Source organism: Ambystoma mexicanum, chromosome 8 (assembly GCF_040938575.1).
Source record: "Ambystoma mexicanum isolate Mex_15411 chromosome 8, UKY_AmexF1_1, whole genome shotgun sequence".
NCBI classification, from domain to species: Eukaryota; Metazoa; Chordata; class Amphibia; order Caudata; family Ambystomatidae; genus Ambystoma; species Ambystoma mexicanum.
The window spans coordinates 584103170-584129136 of NC_090929.1; the positions used below are offsets into that span (position 1 = coordinate 584103170).

Sequence of the window (25967 nt, forward strand, 5' to 3'; positions counted from 1 at the left end):
CGCCCAGGCTATTCGCGTGTGGAACTTCCCGCGAACCCCTGAAATACACGCGCCCAGGCTATTCGCGTGTGGAACTTCCCGCGCACCCCTGAAATATACGCGCCCAGGCTATTCGCGTATGGAACTTCCCGCGCACCCCTCAAATTCACGCGCCCAGGCTATTCGCGTGTGGAACTTCCCGCGAACCCCTGTAATACACGTAGCCCGCTCCCCCAGGCCCGATCGCGTGAGGAACTTCCCGCGCACCCCTCAAATTCACGCGCCCAGGCTATTCGCGTGTGAAACTTCACATAGCACGCTCCCCCAGGCCCGATCGCGTGAGGAACTTCACGCGAACCACTGTAATACACGTAGCCCGCTCCCCCAGGCCCGATCGCGTGAGGAACTTCACGCGAACCACTGTAATACACGTAGCCCGCTCCCCCAGGCACGATCGCGTGTGGAACTTCACGCGAACCCCTGAAATACACGTAGCCCGCTCCCCCAGGCCCGATCGCGTGAGGAACTTCACGCGAACCCCTGTAATACACGTAGCCCGCTCCCCCAGGCCCGATCGCGTGAGGAACTTCACACGAAACCCTGTAATACACGTAGCCCGCTCCCCCAGGCCCGATCGCGTGAGGAACTTCACGCGAACCCCTGTAATACACGTAGCCCGCTCCCCCAGGCCCGATCGCGTGAGGAACTTTACGCGAACCCCTGTAATACACGTAGCCCGCTCCCCCAGGCCCGATCGCGTGAATAACTTCACGCGAACCCCTGTGATGCACGTACCCTGCAAATCGCGTGTGACACTTCCCGCGCACCCCGGTATACATGCACACGTATTTTTTGTCAGCGGGTGTCCGTGTTTGTGGGTACCCCTTTGCACGTCATTTTTCCTGGAGGGCCACAGTATGGGACATTCATCATGGCAGTATATAGGTGCTATTTGTTGGCGCACCTTTTGGCGCACATTTCTTACAGCCGCAGAGACGCTACCGCCTCCTTTCTTGTGGCGGTCGTGTTTGTGCCTGTGCGCTGGTTTGAGCGTGCGCTTTTTTCCCCTATTCTATTCCATGAATACGTGTTGTAGGCGAGCGTGTGGGCGTTCCGCGCACTTGTGCCCTGTACTTCCCCCGTGACGCCCACGTTTTGGCAAGTTGTTCCCCATTCCGAGTGTTACGCCCGTGTTCCGCCTACTTTTATTGCGTGCGCCGCGCTATGTGCGAATTTCGCTGTGGCCTGTGCGATTTTCGCTGTGACCTGGCGCACGCTGTTAGATGGCCTGTGCGCCAACGTGCGCCAACGTGCGCCGCGCACTTTTTTATCGCACATCCGCTGGTTTTCTCGCGCACGGCCTTCCATGAATCGACGTGCGCTGCTTTTCGTGCGATTTTCGCACTTGCACTGCGATTTTCGCTATTCCACTGCGATTCGCACGTTTTTGCCCACTTGCGCCGCGCTAATTATTCCATGAATCGGCCTCTGAATGTGTTCTAATACTGTGATGCAAAATAGCGTCAATCAAAAGCGGAGCAAACTTGAAATGCGTTTGCACAAAGGTTGTACACGTTAATGCCAGCCACACTGCATAGTCAAGGAGACGGCTAACACATCATTCTGGGCACATTGTAACAAACAACATTTCCATAGATATTTAAAGGATAATCTATACCTCACTGTCTTCTTTAGCCAAGAAGTCAAAATAAAATATAATACCTTCATTATGACAACAAAAGTAGGCCACATTGCAAAGGTGCAGAAATGAGCACTTGCAAGTCATTCAGCTAGAGGAAGAGATTAATTAGCTACAGCTTAAGCTCATTAGTCTGCACTTCAAAGGAAACAAAACAAAGGAAGGGGTTAGGCGTTTGAAGATGTTTGACAAAATGAGAGCTAATAGTTTCTTTAAACAGGACCACTAGTATAATAAAGCTCTAATAATTATGTGTTTACATATATTATTTATTAATTCTCATATGCCAGGGATTCTGAGGCTATGAACCAGATATATGCTACTATGCAGTCTTGCATAGGCATGAGTTTGCTCGCTCTTAATATTAACAAGACAGAGCTTCTGATTCTGGGGTCAGGTCCTCGTTTAAAAAACTTGAGCCTTGTTATAAACAGTTTGTAATCACTCACTGTGTCATCCATGTTGCCTTCCACGCTAAGATGTTTGGCATGTACTTGGACTCACAACTATCCATGCAGAGACACGCCCTTCCCCTGAGGTCTACCTGTGCGTATGTACTGAAGTTTTTATGACAAATTAGACCTTTCTTGTCTGATAAAAACAGATATGTAAATTGCCTCTGCCATGGTAAACTCCAAATTGGACTATTGGAATAGTCTGCTTGCTGGCATTTCTGCCATCAATTTGCAAAAGCTCCAGACCATAAAGTATGGGGCTGTAGGTGCTAATCATGGCATTAGTAGGAGAGATCATGTCTTCTCTGCCAGAATGACACTTCATCTTTACCATTGAAAAAGCAAATCTTTAAAAAGATTCTTACCCACCCCTAGATTTAGGTCTGGTAATGCACCACAGTATTTTAGCGTTCGACTCAAGGCTGCTCCCAGTAGAAGACGTGTTAGTTCCAAAAGAGAAAATTAACTCTTTCAGCTATGCTTCAAACTTCAGAAGTACGGGGGTACGATGTTTGACACACTGGCTCCCTATGGCTGGAATGGGTTGCTAGCCCCTCTAAGGGCCATTCCCTTGCTTGCCAGATTTTAAAAGAGCTTTAAAAATATGGTTGTTTAATCAGAAGGATTCATTTTAGATTCTAATCTGATCCTAGTCCTCTAGCTTTGTATTCCTGGTCTACCCACTTCTTGCTTACTAATGTTTTCATTTGTATGTAATTTGCATGTTGTGTTGTGGGTGTGCCCTGAGACCTATGGCCGTGTGGCAAGTTAAATAATTTAATAATAATAATAATAATAATAATAATAATAATAATAATAATAATAATAATAATAATAATAATAATTTGCACATGCACCTCACACCAAAAGTTTAGCTTGAGGGTGCCCAAAACAGAAATCTAAAGCAGAGGGATCAGAACCAAACAACTTAAGGGAAATCACAGGGAATCAAAAGTCACCTTGTGGTGCATTTAAAGGTGCACTTTGCATTCGCATTTGTTTTTATTTGTAAAATATAGATGTCAATTTCGAATAAGAAATGTGTTAGAATAATACATCTGCAGATAGTGGAGGAATTCCTTGGAAGGGTGCCTGAACAATAGCATAGAGATATGACTAAGTGGTAAGCCAGTTGTTGAGGGTGTGAAAATAATGAAGCATAGACCAGGGATCAATACAAAAAAATACCTGTTCAATCGCATCAGTTATTGAAATAAGGCTTGAAGATCTTCACAGGGATAGATCTGGAATACAGTCCTCTGTTCCTTAAGCCTCTGCAAAGCTATGGACCAGGACCACAATCTTTGGCATATGTCTGATTCCTATTGGGTTTTTTCTTAGGGGTGTAGGCGGGTGATAGAGAGCCATCATGTCAGTAAGGTAGAAAAGAGAATTTCTTCCAGAAATATTTGCACAATAGGCATTAGGCTTTTATTGGAAGTCTGTTTGATGGAAAGCCACCTATGAAATGTAAGGGAAACTACAATGTGATCTTCATTCATAAGGCCAAACACCAATCTGCCTGTTTGATTGTGAACTAACTGTATCTCTTTTTTATCAGGTAAGGTCATTGGCCAAGACAAAGATCATTGCTGCACTATGGTTTATGGTCATTGCATTGAAAAAAAGCATTGAAAACATTGAAAAGACAATTGATTGATTTACATTAAAAGTGCACATCCATCGAAACTTTTCCATCAAATGGATATGTACTTTTAAATGTAAAAGATAGCATTTCAATGCTTTTATTTTCTACCTTAAAACGTTAAATGAAGCTGCCAGTGCTGAAATTTCGGCACTCGCCAGCTCCTTGTAACGTTTTAATTTTATTTTTGTATGTTGGGGGGTTCCCATCTCCCCAGCCTCCCAACCCTCACGCCCACCCCCCTTAACCCCAACCCTAATCTAACCCTTAATCTAACCCTAAATCTAACCCTAGCCCCAACCCTAACCCCTAACCTTTAATCTAACACTTAATCTAACACCAATCTGAAACACTTCTGTACGAGCGCGATAGAAATAAAATATCAATCAAAAAAAAAAAATCTAACCCTAGCCCCAACCCTAACCCCAGCCCCAACTCTAACCCTAAACCTAACACTAGCCCCAACAACAACCCTAAAACTAACCCTAATCTAAGCCTTAATCTAACACTTAATCTAACCCTAAATCTAACGGTAGGCCCAACCCTAACCCTTAACCCTAACCCTATCCATCGAAATTAACCATCGAAAATTATTCAATAAATATGCTTTTCTATGGAAAGGCAATTCAATTAATAATTTTTGATGGAAAGGTATTAGATGGAAAGACCAGATACCCTGCACTACAATTTACTCTGAATGAGGGTTGAAGTAGTTAGACATTGTGGTTAATTCCAAGAAAAGTAGAGGGGTTTTTGAGTGCAGTTAGTATTGCTCTCTTTTGGTTCGGGAACTGATTTGTGGATGGGGGGATAGTTTGTTCTCAAAGGCTAAACCCATATGTTTTACTTTGTCCTATTTCTAGGAGGGCAGTCCATATGGGTGGAACATGTGAAAGGGATGAGGTTATTGTCATTGGTGCTGCGACTGATGATGGTTGTTTTTGGCTAATAAGGAAAGGTTTTTTGAAGATATTCCATTTTTGATTTAGCTGAGGAATTCAGAAATAAAGCTGTTGTTAGTCACGTTATTGTTAGCTTTAAACACTAGTTGGATGTCATAGCATAAATCTAAAATTAATTTGTGAAGGATTTGATCATGGTAGCAAGATTACCAGATATTGCCATTGGAAAGCCATGGGGACAAGGAGGACCCTTGGGGTGCTCCACACAGTAGAAGGGAATGTTCTGGAGTAGAATTCACCTAGTTGTACGCAAGACGTCCTGCATCTGTTGAAGGACTCAATCAAACACAAGGCCTGACCTTCCAAACAAATTGTGGTTTTGAGTCAACTAAGCAGTCTGCTGTGTTTGAGAGTCTCATAAACCACTGACCAATCAAGCATAATCCAGAATGCTTTTTCGTTTTTGTTGATATGTGAATGTCAGTATGTCGTCTTCAAAGTCAAGCAAAGTGGTTCTATACTATGATTTTGCACCTGACATCTCTGTACCGACAGCTTGAGATGTGGGTGATAGCCCAAGGATTTAGGGTGCCTCCTCTCCACCCACGCATTTCTTTAAAAATGATTTTGTAACCTGTAAAGTGAAGGGGCCTAATCTTAGATCAGAAAACATATTCTCACAATGCATTGCAACACAATGGGAATGTTTCCACTAATGACAGTATTGCACAAAATTGAAAGGCACCTGCAACAGTGTGGCTCTCCAGACTTTTTAGAATACAAGTCCAATCAGCCTTAGCCAGCATTGTCAATTGTGAGGGGACATGGGAATCATAGTCAAGCATATCTAAAGAAGCATAGGTTGCTCACTGCTTAATTTACTGAAATCTTTACTAATAGCAAATGAATGCACTTGATTAGTATAATCCCCCTGTGTAGATAATTCTGAGTACTACAGTTTCATTATTTATAAAAGCTATGATATATGTTTAATTACCTGGAGCTGTGTTTTTCATAGGCTTTTGTTTTTAATTAAAGGGATGTGTATAGTGGCTTACTCTCGTTACTAACCTCCAGTGTTATACAAATAACGAACATTCATAAATTAGTAAATGCTTTGAGGATCTTTCTTGTGATTTTGTCATGGTACAATACAGAGCGATAGGATTAGCCTATGCAAAATTTATATATATAAAATATATATCAAGAGAAACGGTCCAACCAAACAATCATCCACTCAAGGTAAATGCATTGTGTTTCATAATGCAAAAAATAGAAAGACCCCGGCACTCGAATTCAGGAAAAAGTGCAAAAAAATGATTTATTTAACCATTGATTGTAGAACCTTGGTAAAAACTCATTGTTAACAAACATGAGCATGAACAAGATAGAGTACCCATAAAAAACGTGCAAATAAATTGCCATGCATTCTGTCTGAGTTACAGACTTCCTCAGGCAAGTATTGAAGATAAAATGCCTCGGTTTCAGGATTTGAATTGCAAGCCTCGCGTGCAAGTAACAGTCGTAGTGTAGTCATGTGACTTCCAAAATACAACTCAATTATTATTAGTGCCAATGAGGCGGCCATTTTAACCTAGTCTCTATTTAATCAATAATGAACCCAGAGAGTTGCCGCAATATATAATGTAAGTGAGATCTTAACAACTATATTATATACTGTTCCCTAGATTGCTTCTGCGCGGGGCTTGATGTTAAACTTTTAATGTAATCCGTTATTCTTTATTTAAAACACTACCCATTCCTTACTACCTAACAGCATATCTATATAAAAACTTTTATACCACAATATACTTCCTTAACATACCATGCCCCTTTGCACATAAAGTCCTAATTCCAACACAGCAACTTTCAAACTCATTGCATTCCAAATCACTACCACACATTAGCACACACAGACACACTTCTTCAACCATTTTCGATTACACCCACAGAACCCTCATACCTATGCAATAAATCACACCATTATAACAACCACTGTTTTCCTCAAAACATCCTAATGTACCTACTTATTCCATCACACCACTACTCCTTTACTCAGACACTCTCAAGCATATCACACCTGTAGAGCCGCTTACTCTTACAAACTTCCCAACCACACCTATCATCCTACTGCACAATCACAAACACACACACACACACACACACACACACACACACACACACACACATGCATAATACAAGCATAAACATTCCCCAACTTTCAAACAACAACTTTATTTTTTTCCCCAACAGGCAAAACGAAATGCCTACTGAAAAGCAACTATGTAGAAAACAAAGAACAAATAGAGCAGATAAAAATTAAAAATAATAATAAATAATAATAAAAAATAAGCCATATAGTCATCCTCCTCTAAAACAATGTATAGAACACATTAAAACAAAGCAGTTAGTAACCTCACTCAACAAAAATAAACCAGCCACCACTAAAACAACTAGGAACTAAAGCCCCTCTTGCAAAATCTAAAAGTAAAAAAACATGCACAAACAAAAGTACACTGCGTTATGAACCTAACACTAAATCTACCAATGTTAACGTAGCCATGGTAAAGCAATAAAAAAAATATTCTACGAAGAAATTCCACCGTAAAGGTCTTAACAATCATATAAAGACAGCTAAAAAGTCACAATCTACTCTTAACACCTACTACTGCAGAAAATGAATTCTGAAAGCTCGAATTGACAGCAGTTTTTAAAACATTAGCAAAAATCTCACAAACAGCATCCACCTTACAAACACATCCAAAAAAGAAATAGCTAAGTTTCAAACCACATCTACTGAAATAGCAGACAAAGGGCCTCATTACGACCCTGGCGCTAATGGCTTAACGGCGCTGTAAAAAGCTGCGGCACCGTTAACCCATAAGCGCCTTACTACGAGGTCCCTTTGCGGGACCCGACCTGAACGGCTGGTCTAGACCAGCCATTAAAGTAGAGACCCGCAACGGGACCTTGGTGATAAGTACGGTACCGCAATTTGCGGAATGGGGAAGGGCCAATGTTCAATGGGGAATTACCCCCCACCAACCTTGGAATGGGGTGGTAATTCCCCATTGAACATTGGCGGACTCGTTATGATACTGGCACCAACCATGGTGCTAATAGCGCCATGGTTTAGCGCCAGTATCCTAATGAGGGCCAAAGTATGTATCTGTTGTCCCAGCACTTTTTATATAAAGTGAACCAAAATAGTAGATACGGCCTACAAAATAGAAGACAATGAGGAATACCAATGGTTCCAGTTAGCTTTGTATATAACAGCAGAATAAATACAAAATAACTGGCCCCTCACTAGTTTGCACATACTGCAATACAAAGCTGGACAATAACCAAATGCCATTACGTGCTCTTACTAATAACTTCCAACTTCCAAAAGCTCCCCAACAACTATGAGAACATTACATTACAAACAGTACAGCCATTTCAAGTTATAATATGCCTTCAACCGAATATGGCCAAATTGCCTGCATCTGAGTTACTAAAAGGCATTCATGGCAAAGTAGTATATTTGCCATAATATCTTAAAGAAAATGTACAAACTGTAGGAGTAAAACGGCCAATAGATCAATCTTGGATTGTACTAATTAATCGTGCACAAACAAATGACAGGAAAATGTGGCAACAACTAGTCGAAGTTAGACAAGCCCTATAATACCTTAAAGAAAACAATGAATACTACACAGATATAAACATAGAAGAAAACTTAAAAGAAACTACCAAAATAGTTCAAAATTCACCACAAACTGCCCAATTTGAACATGTAGATCCTGTTACTGTAGCCAACATTTTAGACCAGTATACAATTCAGCCACTACACTCGAAAAACACCATAGAAGATGCATTAGAAACATATCAAATGCATCAAGCCAAAGGCTCCCCAATGAGCATATGGAAGAAAGGTGTAGAAGGAAAGTCTTTTCCTCTACTCTTTCCTACAGGAAAAGGAGGAAGATATGATGAAAGATACACACAAATTAGTGCATTGGAATATCAGTCTTTACAAATGTATTCTGAAGACCCCAGAATTAGACAAAGAATACATTTTCCACCTCCTGTTTGAAAGTGAACTAGCAACTCTATGTTATGGAGTGGCACACACATTAAAAACAGACTCTAATTTTTCAAATATACCTGCTAACCAACAGTTTCAAAAGATAAAAGACAAAGATGAAGTTTTGCAGTCAAGTATCACAAATCCCTTGGCAAACATGCTTGGTACAAAAGAATACTGGTTCTGATGTCACGCTGATGTATATTATATGCTTAGGAACCTGGGCCCACCCACATGGTTTGTTACTTTAAGTTGTGCAGAATATGCCTGGGATGACTTGCACGACTTCTTACGCACTGAAAACCAAAATAAAGAGGGAGCCAATATAAAAACAGCATGGGGACTCTGTTCTCTTGACCCTGTTAATGTAGCAAGGCACTTTCACCATCGCTTCATTGTCATGCTCCACTTTATCTGCAATAAAACGACCTCTCCACTCGGATAAGTGGAAGACTTCTTTTGGAGAAAAGAACATCAATCCAGTGGAGCACCACACATTGACATGTTTTTGTGGATAAAAGATGCTCCCTAATGTGGCCATGACAGTGATGCCACTGTTTTACAATGTATTGAAAAAATACATTACCTGTGACATCCCTTCAGAAACCAAATATAGTGACCTGCATACACAAATATTACACTTCGAAAAACATGAGTGTGGCAAATACTGCTGATGTTGATATAAAAACAAAGGAAATACAACACCAAATGTCGCTTTGGTTTCCCTAGACCAGTTTGCACAACAGGACAAGTAAATAGCTTAATGTATTCTGTTAGAGACAGTGTAAAAAGAACATCCCCTAAAAACAAATACAACATTAAAAGGGAGAAAGCATCCAAGTACATCAAAGATTACAATGCAAGCATTGCCCTCTTGTGGAATGCAAATATAGACATACAATACATTGCAGATAATTGCATTACAGTTGCAAGATATGTCACAGCCCATCTCACCAAAGCTGAGAAAAAAGCGCTAAAAGACCTCTGTGATGAAATGTCACCTGAAAAAACATTGCCACAAAAATGGTATGCCTTTGGTATAAAATGCTCTCCCATAAAGTTTGGGGGTTGTACATAGCTGCAGACCATCAAACAGGTACAGCCTTATTTAGCAAATCTGAACACATTGTCTGACTAAACCTTGGTCCAGCTTTATCCTGAAAAAGAGCACTGAAATCATACCAAGAGATAGAAATAATAGCCACCAATCATCCCAAAAGCCAGGACATTTGAAAAACAATTTAATTGACACATCCTACCCAAACAGAAGTACTAGTTTAGAAAACACGTGGCTGTTCAAAACTACTCCTACAAAAACAATGGCACACCAGGTGAGACAACGGGTAAATATTCAGTCTCAATTTGTGAAGGAAGTCTAGTAAATCCGAGGAAACCAAGTCTAATTAATCATATAAAGTTATCATTTAAATCTCTGCAACATAGAGAAAGTTATTACATGGCCCTGTTACAACTTTTCAAACCTTGGAGAAAAGAATTATTAGGTGACCATGACTAATTTGAAGCGGCATTGAAAGCAAATGAAATCAGTATAACAAATGTCATTTTTAAACAATACAAACCAATGTTCAACAATGAACGGCAACAAGAGGAAGACATTGAAACTATACTAGATAAAGACACTCCTGAGGGCAGTCAACCTTCCATTACAGGAAGCCAAGACCCACTTGGAGAAACACACATTCTAAATGAAGAAGAAATAGCCATGACTGAGGTAGAAAATGCCATGTATCAATCTAAGCAATCCAAAGAAGACTTGGTAGTGCTTAAATCACAGCTAAATGATCAACAACTCACCATTTATCTAGAAGTCACTGATGAAATTGAACATGGTCTTAAACATGAAATTAAAACTTGCAGCTGGAAAAATTATAAACCTCTGCTCCTGTATGTAAGTGGTGAAGATGATTCTGGTGAAATATTCTTAATTAAATTAATCAGCACATTTCCACCAGACTTAACAAACAGCAACCTTTAAGCTATTGTAACAGCGCCCATGGATTTAGCTGCCTACAACATAGGTGGTGTAACCTTACACTGACTACTGCTCCTCCCAGTAGAACACCAAAATAATTTACTGAAGTATGCAGAATTCTAAAACAAATTAAAGTGTTTCTAATAGATGAACTAAGCATGGTTTCCAACCTCATGTTTGTTTTAATTCATCTCAGAATGCAAGAAGTCTTAAACACCGACTACGAAGAACTGTTTGGAGGAAGCACATCATTGTTTTCAGAGACCTCCTACAGTTAACACCAATGAAAGGTCAACTTATTTTCAAAACATTAGGATACTAACAATGCCCTAACGCACTCGGCAGCATTGGAAATGTAAATCCCTGGCAATATTTTCACTACAGATAACTAACTCAAAACATGTGTCAGTCTGCAGATCTCACCTATGCTAACATTTTAAAAAGCTTAAGAACTGGTCTGCATACTGAAGATGCAAAATCCATCTTAAAAACTAGATTAATTCATGAGCTAAATGGGCAATATGCATCTGCCCCTGATGTCATGGAACAATTAACTCAACAAAATATGAAAGGCATATCCTTAAGGCCAACCCTTGCAAGCTGTAGTCAATTCAATGATACAATGTTAAAAAGGGAAATGCAAACCATACTGCATATCAGCTCCACAGACAAACTAGAAGTGCATTGCATGAGACTCCCTATGTGTCAACAAGCAAGTCTAACCGCAAAGTAATCCTAAAACCTAACCTTGATGTTGTACAAGGTTTAGTCTATGGAGCACTTGGTACAGTTGTTGGCTTCCAAACATATCCACATGAGAACAACATTCCGTTTGTCAACATCCACTTTGACAAACTTGCATAAGTTAAGAAAATAGGCAACACAATAGCACGATTATTTCTTTTCAAAGACATGTACATACGCAGAGGACACTTGTCTCTATATCTTGCATATGCTGTCACTATTCACAAATAACAAGGTCTAACCCTAGATCATGCATTGATTGACATTGGCAGCAGAGTCTTCAAAGAAGGTATGAGTTACATAGCACTTTCATGTCTCTGTACACTCAATGACCTATTCCTATATAACTTTGATGCAAACAAAGTAAACACCAATATTCCTTGCATCCTAGAATACAACAGGCAACGTGCACTGTACACCCTCACCGAACTATGTACTTTGTACCTAAAAATAAACCTTTAAAAAGAAAATTAATACAAACAGAACCCTTAGCCGATCTCCCAGCAACACTGCTAAAAAAAGAAAGAACAACTACTACTCCATCAAGTAATACACCCCAAAATTCTCTAGTCTAAAAAAGAACAGCATGTGCATTAGAAAGCAAAGAGTCAAATGGCTCCTGTCAAAAACCAACTGCAGGCCCATCAAAGTACAGAGGAAAAACTCTCTGGTCCATTTTAATTCAAAAGCACAACTGGGGTAAGTTGCTATGCAAATGTAGCAATCAATCTTCTCTTCCAATTGCCACCAATTGTTCACAGCATTTACTAAAATGGCTCGGACCAGCTGTGTTTGTAAATGCTAGTCCTTCCTAGAAATGCCATAAATAATCATGACACCGCTTATAGCGTCTCAGGTATAAGGCAACAATTAGACTACTGTCCAGGAATGGTAACATTCACCATAAACAAATGGAAAGATCAACAAGAATTCCTAATGTACTTACTACAAGAACTAGAAACCAAAAACATTGCTATAACTGAAATCTTCCATATTTCACACACATGGACACATACATATACTCTTTGCAACCATGTTTCACAAGAGTACACCTCTAATAAACGATATGTGTATGCATCAATACAACATTCTGAATCCATTCCATTTCAGCAGCTTGTCCAGAATGCACATCACAGCATATTTTGCCTTTTTATGCAAGGCAGGCAATCGTTCCAGCATACAAATATACTCACATGGCCAACATGTCATACTAATGCTTCCAAGGTACAATGCAGATGGTACCATAAATAACTGTATGCTTACTAGCTTGACACATGGGCAAGTATCTCTTGGCAAAAAAACCTTCACAACAGTAGGCACAATCTACCACACTGGTGCCACAATCACTTCAGGCCAGTGTACTGCATATGTCACAAAAAGAAGTGGTTGGTTTGAATGTAGCAGCAAATCCGTTACTCCAAAACGAGTTAACGGCAAATCTAACAAATGACTACTTAATATTCTTTCAACCCAAATTTGCTCACTAAAGTATATTACAATAAACAGTTAGAATATGCCAAAGGGTATCAAACTATATCCATAATACTACAATAGTAATTTTAACATCCAACATAGGTAGAATGCGCCAATGGGTATCTAACTGTATTTTCTTTTTGTATTTAATTGTACGTCTATCCTGTGTTCCCTCCCTGCTGCCCTGTTGGCACTTTGAAACAGAATGTATTTCCTGTATAAGCATCTAATAAGCAAACAATAAATAAATAAAGTTTTTTAATCCATTATGGATTTTTACCCCAATGACCAAATGATTATTTCAAGTCAATACAACAACAGTGTAACCCACGCTAATGTTGTAGCAAAAATAGTACTTACAATGTACTGTTTATGAGGGTCTAAAAAGTAAATGTATATGTACAAATCAATGCAAATAATTGTTTTAAACTATTATGTTTAACAAATTATATAGCTTTTTTCCGCAGGCAATGAACTAAATATTCTAGCTTTATTTCCATATGCAACTAAGTATCCATGCAAAATATTATCTTTCTTTTTTGTTCACCTACAGATACCATAAGCACTATCCTCAATTCTACTACAATCATAAATAGCATATACACTTCAATGATATCATCCCATCACATTACAAATAGTGTACAGCATGTTACAAATACTGTAAATTCTCCATACAGTAACTATAATTAGTATACACATTTTACTGTAGTGGTTTTTACCAGTAGCAAGATTCTTGGGGGCATTGCCGTTGACTGGTTGTGACAAGTGGCAAGTGGACAGATTCTTGGGAGCATAAGGCCATGCCCCCAAGAATCTGGCCATTGGCCGCAACCACCACAATATAATTAAACCATATAACAAGTACATACAATACACCTTCAAATAGACCCATCCAGAACCCCCTGCAATCCAAATGATGTACAGCGAAATTGACCACTGACTCACTGGCAGCTGCACACCCTTTTTTCACCTATAAAACAGCTTTGTGTCAACTTTATTTCACTCCCCCACACTTTCCAGGCCCTGTTTCAGCCACCAAATAACCCCAAATGTGTTTTCCAGACTTTTTTCTCATCGCGCTGTCCACTGTCAGCGGCCATGTCCACATACTCGGTGGCACCTGCAAACCCTTTTTTCACCTATAAAACATCTCCACATCAACTTAAGTCCACTCCCCAACCCTTTCCAGGCCCTCTTTCGGCCACCAAATAACCCCAAATGTGTTTTCCAGACTTTTTGCTTACTGCGCTGTCCGCAGTCAGCAGAAGCTCTCACAGACCCAACATGGCGACAGTTTCAAAAATGATGACGCACCTCACATCCATGGACACCAAACAACCCTCCGATTGGTCCAGAGGTGTCTGCGGACTCCGAAATCAGGAAATGAGTCAGCTGACCTGACCCAGATATAACACATTTTTTTGTACCTACTTTTTGGCATTTAAAAAAAGAAATGGATGGATTTACACCAAATGTATAAAAGCACACTTTTGGGGCCAAGCAACCAATCCTACCATACATTTGGTAACAATCCGTCCAGCAGTTTGGGCTGTAGACACAAGCAAAAGAATTTTTCCATTGCATCTATGAAGATTTCAAAACTTTGCCCTCCCTTAGACAAAACCGCACCAAACTTCGCAAAATCATGCTGGGGTGGCCATATACTTGTTTTGCAAAGTTTGGTGAGGATTAGTTGAACAGTGGCAAAGTTATAAATTATAAGATGCCCAAAAAGGGCTCTTTCTATGAGTTGACCAACGTAACCATAACAACAGGGCCGCAACCGCAGGCCCTAATATATATATATATATATATATATAAAACAAATATTGTTGTTTGCCACAAAGGTAAAATGTGATACATGTTAATTTCACTAATTAATTGAACACCAAATGTTCATTTATCTCTAATTTAAATTCTCACATGAATATCATATTTGTATGCTTACTCTGATTATTTGCAGTGTTGTGAGCAGTGTGGCCATTGTCGCTGCTAAACACACAATGCAAATAATCGGATTAAGCATACAAATAAGTGTATTTGTATTCATGTGAGAATTTGATTCAGAGCTAAATAAAAATGTGGTGTTCAATTAATTAATGAAATCAACATGTATCAAGTGTATTGCAAAAGAAATAAATGAAAAGAATGACACACTCACTCGCTTCTAAAATAATTAGAAAACAGAAAAAAGCAAGACCAGTTCAGCACTGTCAGCTCTATTATGAGCACGTTCTACAAATGACCTGTGGATGGCTCGCGGAACACCACAAAACGAAATGCATAAAAATAAATAAAAAGTGAATTATCTCAGAAACGGGACGTCCTATTGAGATAGAAATAGTTGCATTCATTTGGCAATGAAATAAAGAATAATCCATGCAAAATTCATGTCGGCAGACCTCACCCTTCATGAGGAGTTACGTCCTAAAGATCAACACCACATACAAACATGACAGTTTTATATATACATATATATATATATATATATATATATATATATATATATATATATATATATATGTATATATATATATATATATATATTCAGTGCAAAAACATGTTTAAAGGGACATTATGATTAAGTTGCACTAGAAAGAACCTATGAAATTCAGTGAACAAACGTTGTTAAAGGAACCTTATGTTACAGGTAAAACCGAAAAACTTCAGAAATTCGCCAGTTATGGTAAGCTAAGCACCCACAACTCACACCACCACCGTACACTGCTAAGACTAACACCCAGGACATCAAAGATGATATCTCAAATGTCATTGATGACATCACTGATGACATCGCATATCTAGGCCATTTGTTTTTGTTCACTGACATATCTAGGTCAGGTGGTTTTGTTCTCTCAGAATATGAAAATGTAAAAGGTGCTATATGTAGACGTTAACCTTGTTGTATGTTCTTAAAGTACTTTCATTAGGGTTTCGTCTCAGCTCATGCTGCACATACACGGGACAATAAGCAGGCCTCAAACACACAAGGAATTGGTATACATGAAGATGAACTTTAATGTTATTGACCTTTTCTGATGCTGAGTTATGGCTGCTTAGCTTACCATAACTGGCGGAACTTTTGGGGGTTTTTGGTTTTACTTGTAACCATAAAATCCCTTTAACAAAGATTTTTCACTGAATGTCATAGGTGTTTATTAGTGCAACTTAACCAAAACGTCCCTTTAACACAGTTTTTTCACTGAATTTCATAGGTTTGTATTAGTGCTACTTAACCATAATGTCTCTTCAACAAAGTTTTGGCACTAAATTTCATAGGATTTTACCAGTGCAACCTTAATTTGCTACAAGTTCCTTATATTATACTCACCCCCAATGTAGCCGCTCTAGAGTCTGCAGACAGTACAAAAGTCTGCGGACAGATACTAGCACTCACAAAGCCCAGAAGCACAGGGGAGAATAGAAAATGTTGTACCCTTCAACCAAAAAACACATGTGCATAAAACAACATTACTTATATCTACTACACCCAAATCTACCTTTATATACAAATCATAATTTGTAAATGTACACATTATTTTTTCATTTAGCACACCATATAATGGAATGCACCAAGCACAAACCATAGCTATACACCTCATATTACCACTTGAAGACAACTCTTCATACAGACTCACGTACACCAGCTGCTCACTGCAAAACTACATTTTACCAAATAGTAAATACACTGTATTTATTTCTCTATTATTACCATTCATTATGTAAACATTTCCTGTAAGCGAAAAGCACTATTTCTTTATTTTCACAGGAATGGAAAACCCACTTGAGTGGTTGGAAGAAACATTTCCAAAAGAGGAAATGAGTGATAATGACATCTCTAATGGTAAACAATACATCTTTCAATATAAACAAATAATGTAATTTATTCAGAGCTCATTCAAATAATATTATCTTCTTTTCTTGAAGCTCATACTTCACATGAAGAAAGAACACCCCAATTTAATTATGGAGACTCCCAAGAATCAGAAAGACAATCTCTATCAACAACTACACATAATGATCATTGTATCAAAATTCCAAATCCTCCCATTTATGTTTCCCATTCCGATACACCATCTGTTTCATAAATACATTTCTTTTGTTTACTATAAATATGTTGTATATTACACTGTAATCATTTTATTTTTTAAAACACCCATTTGTAGTCTGTGGACGACTGTACCGGGGTGTCAGTTCTCAATATGGGGTGTTGGCAGACATAGCGCCGTGTCCGGGCATGTCAGGCATGATGGCGTTCCACAGATGGTGTCCGTCACCCAGGACAGTTAAAACTGCACTTTCAGCCAATCAAGGGTGTTTCAAGTTGAAAGTGTACCCTTCCACAGGTTCTAGACCCAATCTTAGTTGATCTGGCAACTTTTTAGAACTTTCCAAGGCATGTTTTTGACTCTGTAGTCCGCGGACAGTTCCTCTTAAGGGACCCACCCATTACTGTCAGTCATTCTCAATCTGGCTATCCAGGAGAGAGCACATGGAGTAGCCCTGCTTAGCAGAATTTGAAGAACCTGGACATTCCTCCTCCCCAACCACCCCCACACCAATAGCACCACCACCACCTGGGGGGCCTAGAAAGAGGAACAGGCATGGAAATGCTGATGAGGATGAAGAGGAAGAGCAAAATAAGTTAGAGCAAGTGCCTACCTGCAGCGACCAAAGTGAGTCATGTGTGTGGTGGTTTTTCACCACCTTTGGGGTGTATCAAAGGCTTGGGTAGCCAAGGTGAGATGCACTGAGTGCAGGGTCATACTCAGTCATGGAAAACCTGGGCTGCACTCCGATGGGACAACCTCCATGCACCAGATGAAATCTCTTGCTTACTCTGAGAAAGGCTGTTCCTTTCTCAGGGAGAAGCAGGTTGACGGCCTCTACCCCATCTTCATCGACCTCTCCTGCCACCACACAAAATACTCCTCTGGGGCAGAGGATCCCAGCGGCCACCTCGCAGGCCATTCAGAACGCTGTTGACCCTTACCTTTCGAGGTCACAGTACTATGTATGTACTGCGAAGCACGATCTGCAAGGGTGAGAAATTTCTAAGTGCTTTCGAGGTTGTGGTCAAGCCGCATGAACACGCCGCCACCTACCTTAAATTTAAGGCCCACCCAATATCCTCTGCCCACCTGCCACTCCATCTCTGTTGCTGGTGCCCCTTCCCTACCTTTCCTTCCCACCTTACTGTGCCTCTTCTATAAAAAAATAAAAAAGCCAACAAATACAAAATCACAAAGCACAAAAAAACAGTTCCTTTAGGCGCCACCTTTCACAGTTACAAAATAGAACTGAAAAAAAATCACAGGCCCATTTGCAGTCTACATAGAACGCAGACAGCATGGTACTCTGCAAATACCTTGACAATTCCAGGTGTGGGGTTGGGGGAGTTAAAATCATTTAACTTGTTTTTCTTTCAAAAATGGTGGCTTTTAAAAGAACCTTTGTTCAATTTCGGGTTTATGTATATTTTTTGGGGGATTTTTGGTTTTAAGTACCGAACTAACAAATGTTCCGCTGAACTTAATTATTTTATCTGTCACAAAAAGTGCTTCTATTTTTTTCCAGTTTTTCCTCTTTGTTTACTTCCACTACTAAAACATACTTGAATACATATTGTAGGTGTTCAGACAAACTGCTTTAATGCATCTGATTGCCCACATCAGTCAGATGTACTCCATCTCTTCAAAAATAAATATTGACAATATCAAATTTGATATTTTCATTATGAAGAGATGTTATGCCAACATCCCGCAAAAAGGCACATACAACTTTGTTCACATTGAGTCTTGCTTTCTCAATTTGTGGACAAAATAAATTCAAACGCATCCACATTTGTCACTCAGCGATTTGATTTTCTTTTTTGCAAATGTGGAAACAGTTTATCACCTTTCCAAATGTATCCTTCATTGCAAACTGCAATGATATTCTGGTAACATAGCCCAAACTGTTGCCTTCAAAAGTGAACTACAATGATGTACGTATGCTTCAAATGAACTATATTCTCACAAAACAGGAGGAATTTGCCTACTTCATTCCTTAAACTCCATACCATGAAACATGAAATTCATTTAATCCAAGATTCTCAGACAATCCCCAGTGCTCAGAATACAGCTTCAGCCAATGGATCCAAGAGTCTCCCAGAATCCATACACTCTGCTTCCTCAAACACATAGCCATAACCATCTTCACTACACTCAACAAAGATAACTCTTGCTACTCAGTCGTCCTGTACACTACACCCACGAAACTGGATTGGCTGGTCCCCCAACGTCCACAGACACCACGAGGGCCTGTGGTCTCTACAGTCCTATTTCCATGCAAGTCATCCTTACAAGACCTAGATGGCATGTGCGGTGTCCGCGGACTACCGCATTGTCCACTGACAGCATAGCACAGGGGCAGCCCTTTTACCCTTTCTACTTTCATGCTTGTAACACTCCCTCATTGACCGCTTTCAAACAGTCACACATCCATCCACCAATCACATTCAAAAACTCTATATGTAACCCTGTCATCTCAGTTCAACACTTCAGATGTACTCTTGAACTCTCAGAGTACATGGCTGCTGTTACTCACAGCTGTCAGCTGGTAGGAATAAAGAAAGCAAACACACAGGACCACGTCTCCTTTCACTAGCCCTTTATTTCTGTTTTGTGTTCCTTTAAATACAGAAAGACCCTTGTGGGTCTTTCCTAAAAGTCACAGAGCCTTCACCTTCAACCCGTGACATCACCCGCCCGTAAAAGCTCTTAGGGCAACTCAACATTCTTCTATTAGTTGCTGTGGTCGTTTGACAACCCTCTGTGGGCGGCCACGACCATCCATGACTAAACCCATTTCTGAGCCCTGTATCTGTAACTGTATGTGTAGAGTTTGTCCTGGGGAATTTGGAAAAAAAAACACCACCATCTTCACCTCATTCGGGGGTACTTAACGTCCCAGTTCAGGTTCTGTCACTGTCTTAGTCTCTTCTTCACATTTGATTAGATGCTTAAAATGAGACGCATTTCTTGTTATCTCCTGAGCTTCATTTCCTGCTGTTATCATAGACCCCTTTGTTAGGGAGAATTCTCTCTTTAGGCTGAATTTACTAACCTAGTGAGTCCCCCAGCAGCTTTGCTGGATTTCTGGAGTTTGTTTTTTTCTCCTGCTAAGAGTGAGACTCTTTTCCTCCCACTCTTGGACATGATTTATGGTGTTCCTTTGACTGTTAATGTGTTTTATGGGCTATGGGGTCCTTTACTCCATAGGGTCTCATGTGTTTTTACTATGTGTGTTACACAGCACCCTCCGTGCAGTAACACAGGGGTGTCATAGTGACACCCCACCATAGACTCCATACCCTGGGACTGACTACTGTCTCCCAGGGCATGTAAAGCCACCATTGGCTTTACTAGTCCCAAATTATGAACAGAAACCAGTACAAACTATCATATTGTGGACGTACTGGTCGGGGCAATTTGATTGCTCCGGGGTCTGTTAGTCGAGGGGGCACGTCTCCGTCCCCCCTGATCGAGTTTTGGCTGGTGGCAGTGGATACTACTTTTTATATTCGACTGCGAATATATCCCTATGGGATTTTCCCATTGTTCGAGGCTACCAACTTTAATTATTTAATTCTCATAGCCTCGAACATACCGCGGTTTATTTATTTAATATTAATTCGCCGGTTGGTATTTTTTGCCAAGACTCGATTCTTAAATGGCGTTTGTGTTCTCTTCTGTGACTCCAACCCAAGTCGAGCCCTTTGTTCCACTTTTTGGCGGGCTTCTCCACAGAAGCCTCCAAAAGTGGTGCCACTCTGTCTGGGTACCACAGGGGGTATGGGAGGGGGTTTAGGCACCCTGGACTGAGTTACCTTGGTAACTCAAGTTGCACTCTTGTGTAATTGGCCCAAGTGGTGAGCCGGCCAGCTCACCACTTAGCATGTTTGATTGACAGCTAGGCTGGGTGAATGGGGGTGTGCTGCATAAAAGCCAGGCTTTGGGGACTGGAACTTCAGAAGTCGCCACAGGACCTGAGAATCCGACGAGGGAGAAGCTGAGCTGACCTACCACGACGACACCACCGGTGGAGGCCTGCGGAACCGACTCACCACTTCCCGACGACAGAGAAGATCTCCCGGCTGGAGAGGCTTCTTCCCCTGACTGGTGGGCACAACCAGTTTACCTTCTGTTCTTCGCATCCCAGGACATCTTGTGGTCGAATTGCCCGTGCCAAGCACGCCGGGAACCGGATAGCCACTTACCACTGGACCGCGAATAAAAGGACCGCTCCTTTTACCTGAGAACTCCGCGGCTGGTTTCTTCCCTGGCAGTGCAACGGACTCCTATCTTCCTCCCCAACGAGATCCTCTCTTCCCCCGGACGAAGCACCGACTTGCATCCGCTGCCAGGAACAACTGCCCCCGCTGGAGTATTCTCACCACTTTACGGTACCGTGTCCGCCAGGCCTCCCTTTCTAAAGATTGCTACAAGGTAATAATCATCCCTTAACCTTCTGGACTGGGCTGGCCGCCTTGACCTTCTAACTGGTCCCTTTCTTTTGGTCCAACTCTTTTTGAACCTTTGAAAGACTCTTTTGCACTTCAACCGTGTGACCTTGGACACATTTCGTTCTGATCCTTCTAAAGTGGATCCGGCCTTCTGAACTCTAACTTCACGGTTTTACTTGCCTTCCTCCCTTGTTTTGTTCTTGTGAAAGTGTTGGGATCTGTTTCAAATTATACTCTGCTTTTCTCTCCCTTTTTAAACTAATTATTATAGTGCCATCTGCATTAAGCGCTCACCGCTGTCTGAAAAAAAGTGGGGCTTTACTTAAGACGTGTCTAATATTCTTCTAAGGGAGTGTATATCTTTTAGTGACCGTGTTTGTGAACTGCTTACTATTAGTGCCTGTGTGTTTTTCTAGATGTGGTTTTAAATAAATAATTATATCTCTTTTACACCAAGCTCTGGTCAGTGTTTACTTGTTCTACTGTGTTCTTTTGACCTATTGTGAATACTCTGTATACTGCCTAACTCTTCTTGAGGGGAGTCTGACTGCTCAGCCACAGCTACCAAGTGAATCTGTGTGGTACAGACTGCTACCAAGTGGGTTTACTGCCAAACACCTGTAGTCTTAAATCGTTTGCAGTGGTCCCAGAGGGAACTGCACAGGTTTCTGCCTAACACCCTTCACTGCTATGACACTAAGCGAATGAGAGTTATATTTCAAATACATTTTCTTTTGTCCTTGTATTTGCACCAACACTTCATCCTCGACTGCCAAGTCCTTTAACTGGCTCCTCTTCAGTGTTCAGGTATTTCCTTATCAAGACACTTCCCTTCAGCATCCTTTTCTTTAATTTCATCATCCCTCACACTTCTATCATCAGGAAAAGTGATCAACTGAGTGTTGATCATTCACTGATTATGATTCTAGCAGGGGTCTTCCCAGTAGCTTTGTGAGGGGTGTTCTGATAATCTCTCAACATACTACAAAGGGCCTGGTGGTAGGAAAAACCCTCAATAGATGCTCTCTGGATGGTCTTTTTTATAGAAGCCATAAATCGCTCAGCCATCCCCTTTGCCTGAGGCCACCTCGGTTTTACCTTCTGATGTTTAAATCCCATATGCTTGGCAAAAGTCGCATAGTCCTGACCATTATATGGGGGCCCATTATCAGACTTAATAGTACTTGAAATCTCCCACTCACTAAGCACCTCATCAAACACAGCAGCAACCTGAGGGACAGCAGTTGTTGTCACCCTCTTCACTAGGGGGAACTGTGAAAATGCATCAATGAAGACAAGGAGATAACTTCCAGTGTCCATTTGACCATAAAAATCAACTGCCGCTCTATCCCATGGCATTTATGGAATCTGGGTACCTTGCAACGGCAATGGGGGATCTGCTCTGGCCGTACACTGGCAAGGGAGACACTGCCACACTAAATCCTCTACCATCATATCCATGAGAGGAAACCACACATGTCTCTGCAACTGCTTCTTCATATTTTCAGCAACCCTATGACCTTCATGTGCCATCTGTATGACCATTTTTCTCAAGGTGGATGGAATCACAAGGCGGTATCCCCTCAACAGAATCACATCATCCATTACAGCCAACTCAACACACACCTTTGCAAGCCACTCCCTTTCCACCACGCTGGCTTCGGGATGGGCCCCACTCTGCTTATGATAATCCTTCCATTGATTCTGATTCGTAAGCTGAATGGCCAAGGCCATAGATGGCAATAGGTGGCAAAGCACTGGCTGTTACAAAATTAATGTACTCCAGATCACCTTGTCTTGTTGCATGATCTCCTTGGGGATGTCTAGAGATGTAATCCGCTCGATTTTGATTGCCTCCCAGTATAATCATACTCTTGTAGGCAAATTCCCCACCCTTCAATTCGAGGTGGCATCTTAGTCAGAGGATTTCCAAACAGAAAAAGAAGGACTTGATGGTCTGTCACCAGCGTAAAGCTTTTTCCAATCACAAAATTATGAAAATGCTCACACGCCCATACAGCAGCAAGACTTTCCTTCTCAGCCTGTGAATATGCCATGTCTGTACGAAACAGAGCCCGACTAGCATAGACCACAATATGTCTAGGGTACACATGAAAAGGCGTATCCTTAATCTCCACCTAGGCCACGATAGCCCCCAACCCCACAGGGCTGGCATCAACAATGATTTCAGTATGCCAGCCAGGGTCAAAATACGCCAATGTCCTCGCTTCTGCCAGCACCTCCTTTATCGTCTTGAAGGCAGCCTGGCACTCCTCCATCCATTCAAACTTGGAATCTTTCTGCAGCAACCATTGTAAAGGCTCAGTCCGGGAGGCATAATGCAGAAGGTACCTGGCACAATAGCCTAACATACCCAAGAATGATTGCACATCCGCCACCTGCCTCGGAGGGGCCAAATCCACAATATTGCTGACTTTCTCAGGTTCAGGACCAAGCCAGCATCAGAAAAGATATGCCCAAAAAATCACAATTTATTCTGGGTAATATTGCATTTATCCACATTGAGGGTCAAAACTGCATTTTCCAAAGCCACACACTTATCCACCAAGGCCTGATCTTGTTCTTCCTGAGAGGACCTATACACTCAAATCTCATCACTGTAATTCAAAGTAGATTTTATAGGGAGAATCACTCGATGAATGGACTCCTAGAAAACCTTGACAGCTGAAGAAATGCTAAAGTTCAATCTCTGATATCGAAACAGGCCATCATGGGTTGAAAAGGTTGTAATCGATCTAGACTCAGGATGCAACTCCAACTGATGGTATCCTTGATTCAAATCAAGCTTTGAAAACACATTGACATGGTTAAGTTGTGCAATCATATCCTCAATGCGAGGCCCAGGATTTCACTCACGCTGAATGGCAGTATTTGCAACCCGCATATCAATACAGAGCCTGATGTTCCCACCATCCTTTGGAACAACCACCAATGGAGAAATCCACGGTGTGGCTCCAGTAGTTCACTCACTGGTGTTATTTCTTAAGAGCTGTTCCAACTCTTCCAAGAAGGCTTCTTGCAAATGAAACCCCACCCTCCTGGGGTGTTGAGGAACAGGTCTGACTGACTCATCAATATGCAACTTAATGGCCATCCCTTTCAGCCTACCCACACCCTCAAACAACTTCAGAAACATAGCTTGGAAAGACTCTTTGAACAGAGGCACAGTATCTATCATACAGAGGGACTTCATACTTTCAAAAGGTCTTTCCACAGATTGCACAATATCACTATCTCGAAAATGAACATCGATCAGCCCCAGTTGATGTTCCATACCATAACTAAGGAGACATCTCCCTTTTATGGGAATGCGAATGACACGGTACATAGTGTACGTTGATCTGCTCTTGTACACCGGTCTTCATTGAAACTGCCCCAATACCCGCCATGACATTCACAGTCGTTCCCGTGTCTATCCGGAAACAATGATTTGTACTCCCCATATCAATGGATATCTTTGGGACTTCCTCTACTTCCTGACCATCTTGTACCAAATTCACATACTCATCTGAATAGTCTTTCTCCACCACAGATCGAAGGTCATGGTATTGATCACTTTCATACATTCCAGGGCCAGGCTACACATGTGTAACATCCTCATGATCATCACCACAATAAATGTACTCAGGATTATGATTCCTCCTGCAAGTGTATCCACCAGATACTTCATCAACTGCTCTCACATAGATCTTGGGTCCAAAAGTATCCCCTGACTGCATCCTCCCTCGACCTTGAAATTAAGAATATGAACCTTGAGACAAGGAGTATGGACACCCTGATGACTGATACCTCTGTCTCCAATTATCAGCAGAAGTATCTCTGGATACTGAAAGAGACCCCCTAGCCTGACAGACAGCCTGAAAATGACCTTCCCAGCCACAATTTGAAACTCACTAAGCAATGGGCGGACACACCCTGCATGCGGGAAAGCCAATCCACATCGATAACACAGTCTCTGAACCTTTTATTGCCGATATGAAGCCCGATTTGAAAACCTCATTCAATCCCCCATGTCCCGAGTCTGTACCATAGCCATCACCTCACAATCCACTAGCCGACCAGGAGCACTCTCCATAGCTGCTGCCTGTACATCGACCCTCTCATAAATTCCTCCCAATTCAATAACTTCATCATGGGTATTGGTTTCCTCAATAGTTGTTTCCTAAAAGCAGAGGCAGTACACCCTTCAATGACACAAAGCCTGATCACTTTGTCATCTTAAAACTGAGACAACTGGCAATATATCAACTTCTGACATAGCCTTGTAACAAATTCACAAATAGTCTCTTGCATCTGCTAGGTACACTGATTAAACACATATTTTTCATAATCCCTATTGGGCTGGATGACAAGTTTCTTATTCAAAGCATCAACTAGTCTCTCAAAAGTGTGGCTTTCGCCCACCGGAATAGTCTTAATAATGTTCTTAATCTCTGTCCCAGCAAGGTTAATGAAAATGTGAAGTAAGGCTGGTGAAGCAT

At 41.1% G+C, this 25967-nt stretch overlaps 1 protein-coding gene across 7 annotated transcripts in view; it reads right to left on the reverse strand.

Annotated features, from left to right (window-relative positions):
- CHD5 (chromodomain helicase DNA binding protein 5) overlaps positions 1-25967 on the reverse strand; it is a 2731226-nt gene that overhangs the window by 2514447 nt on the left and 190812 nt on the right. The gene's annotated exons all lie outside the window — the stretch shown is intronic.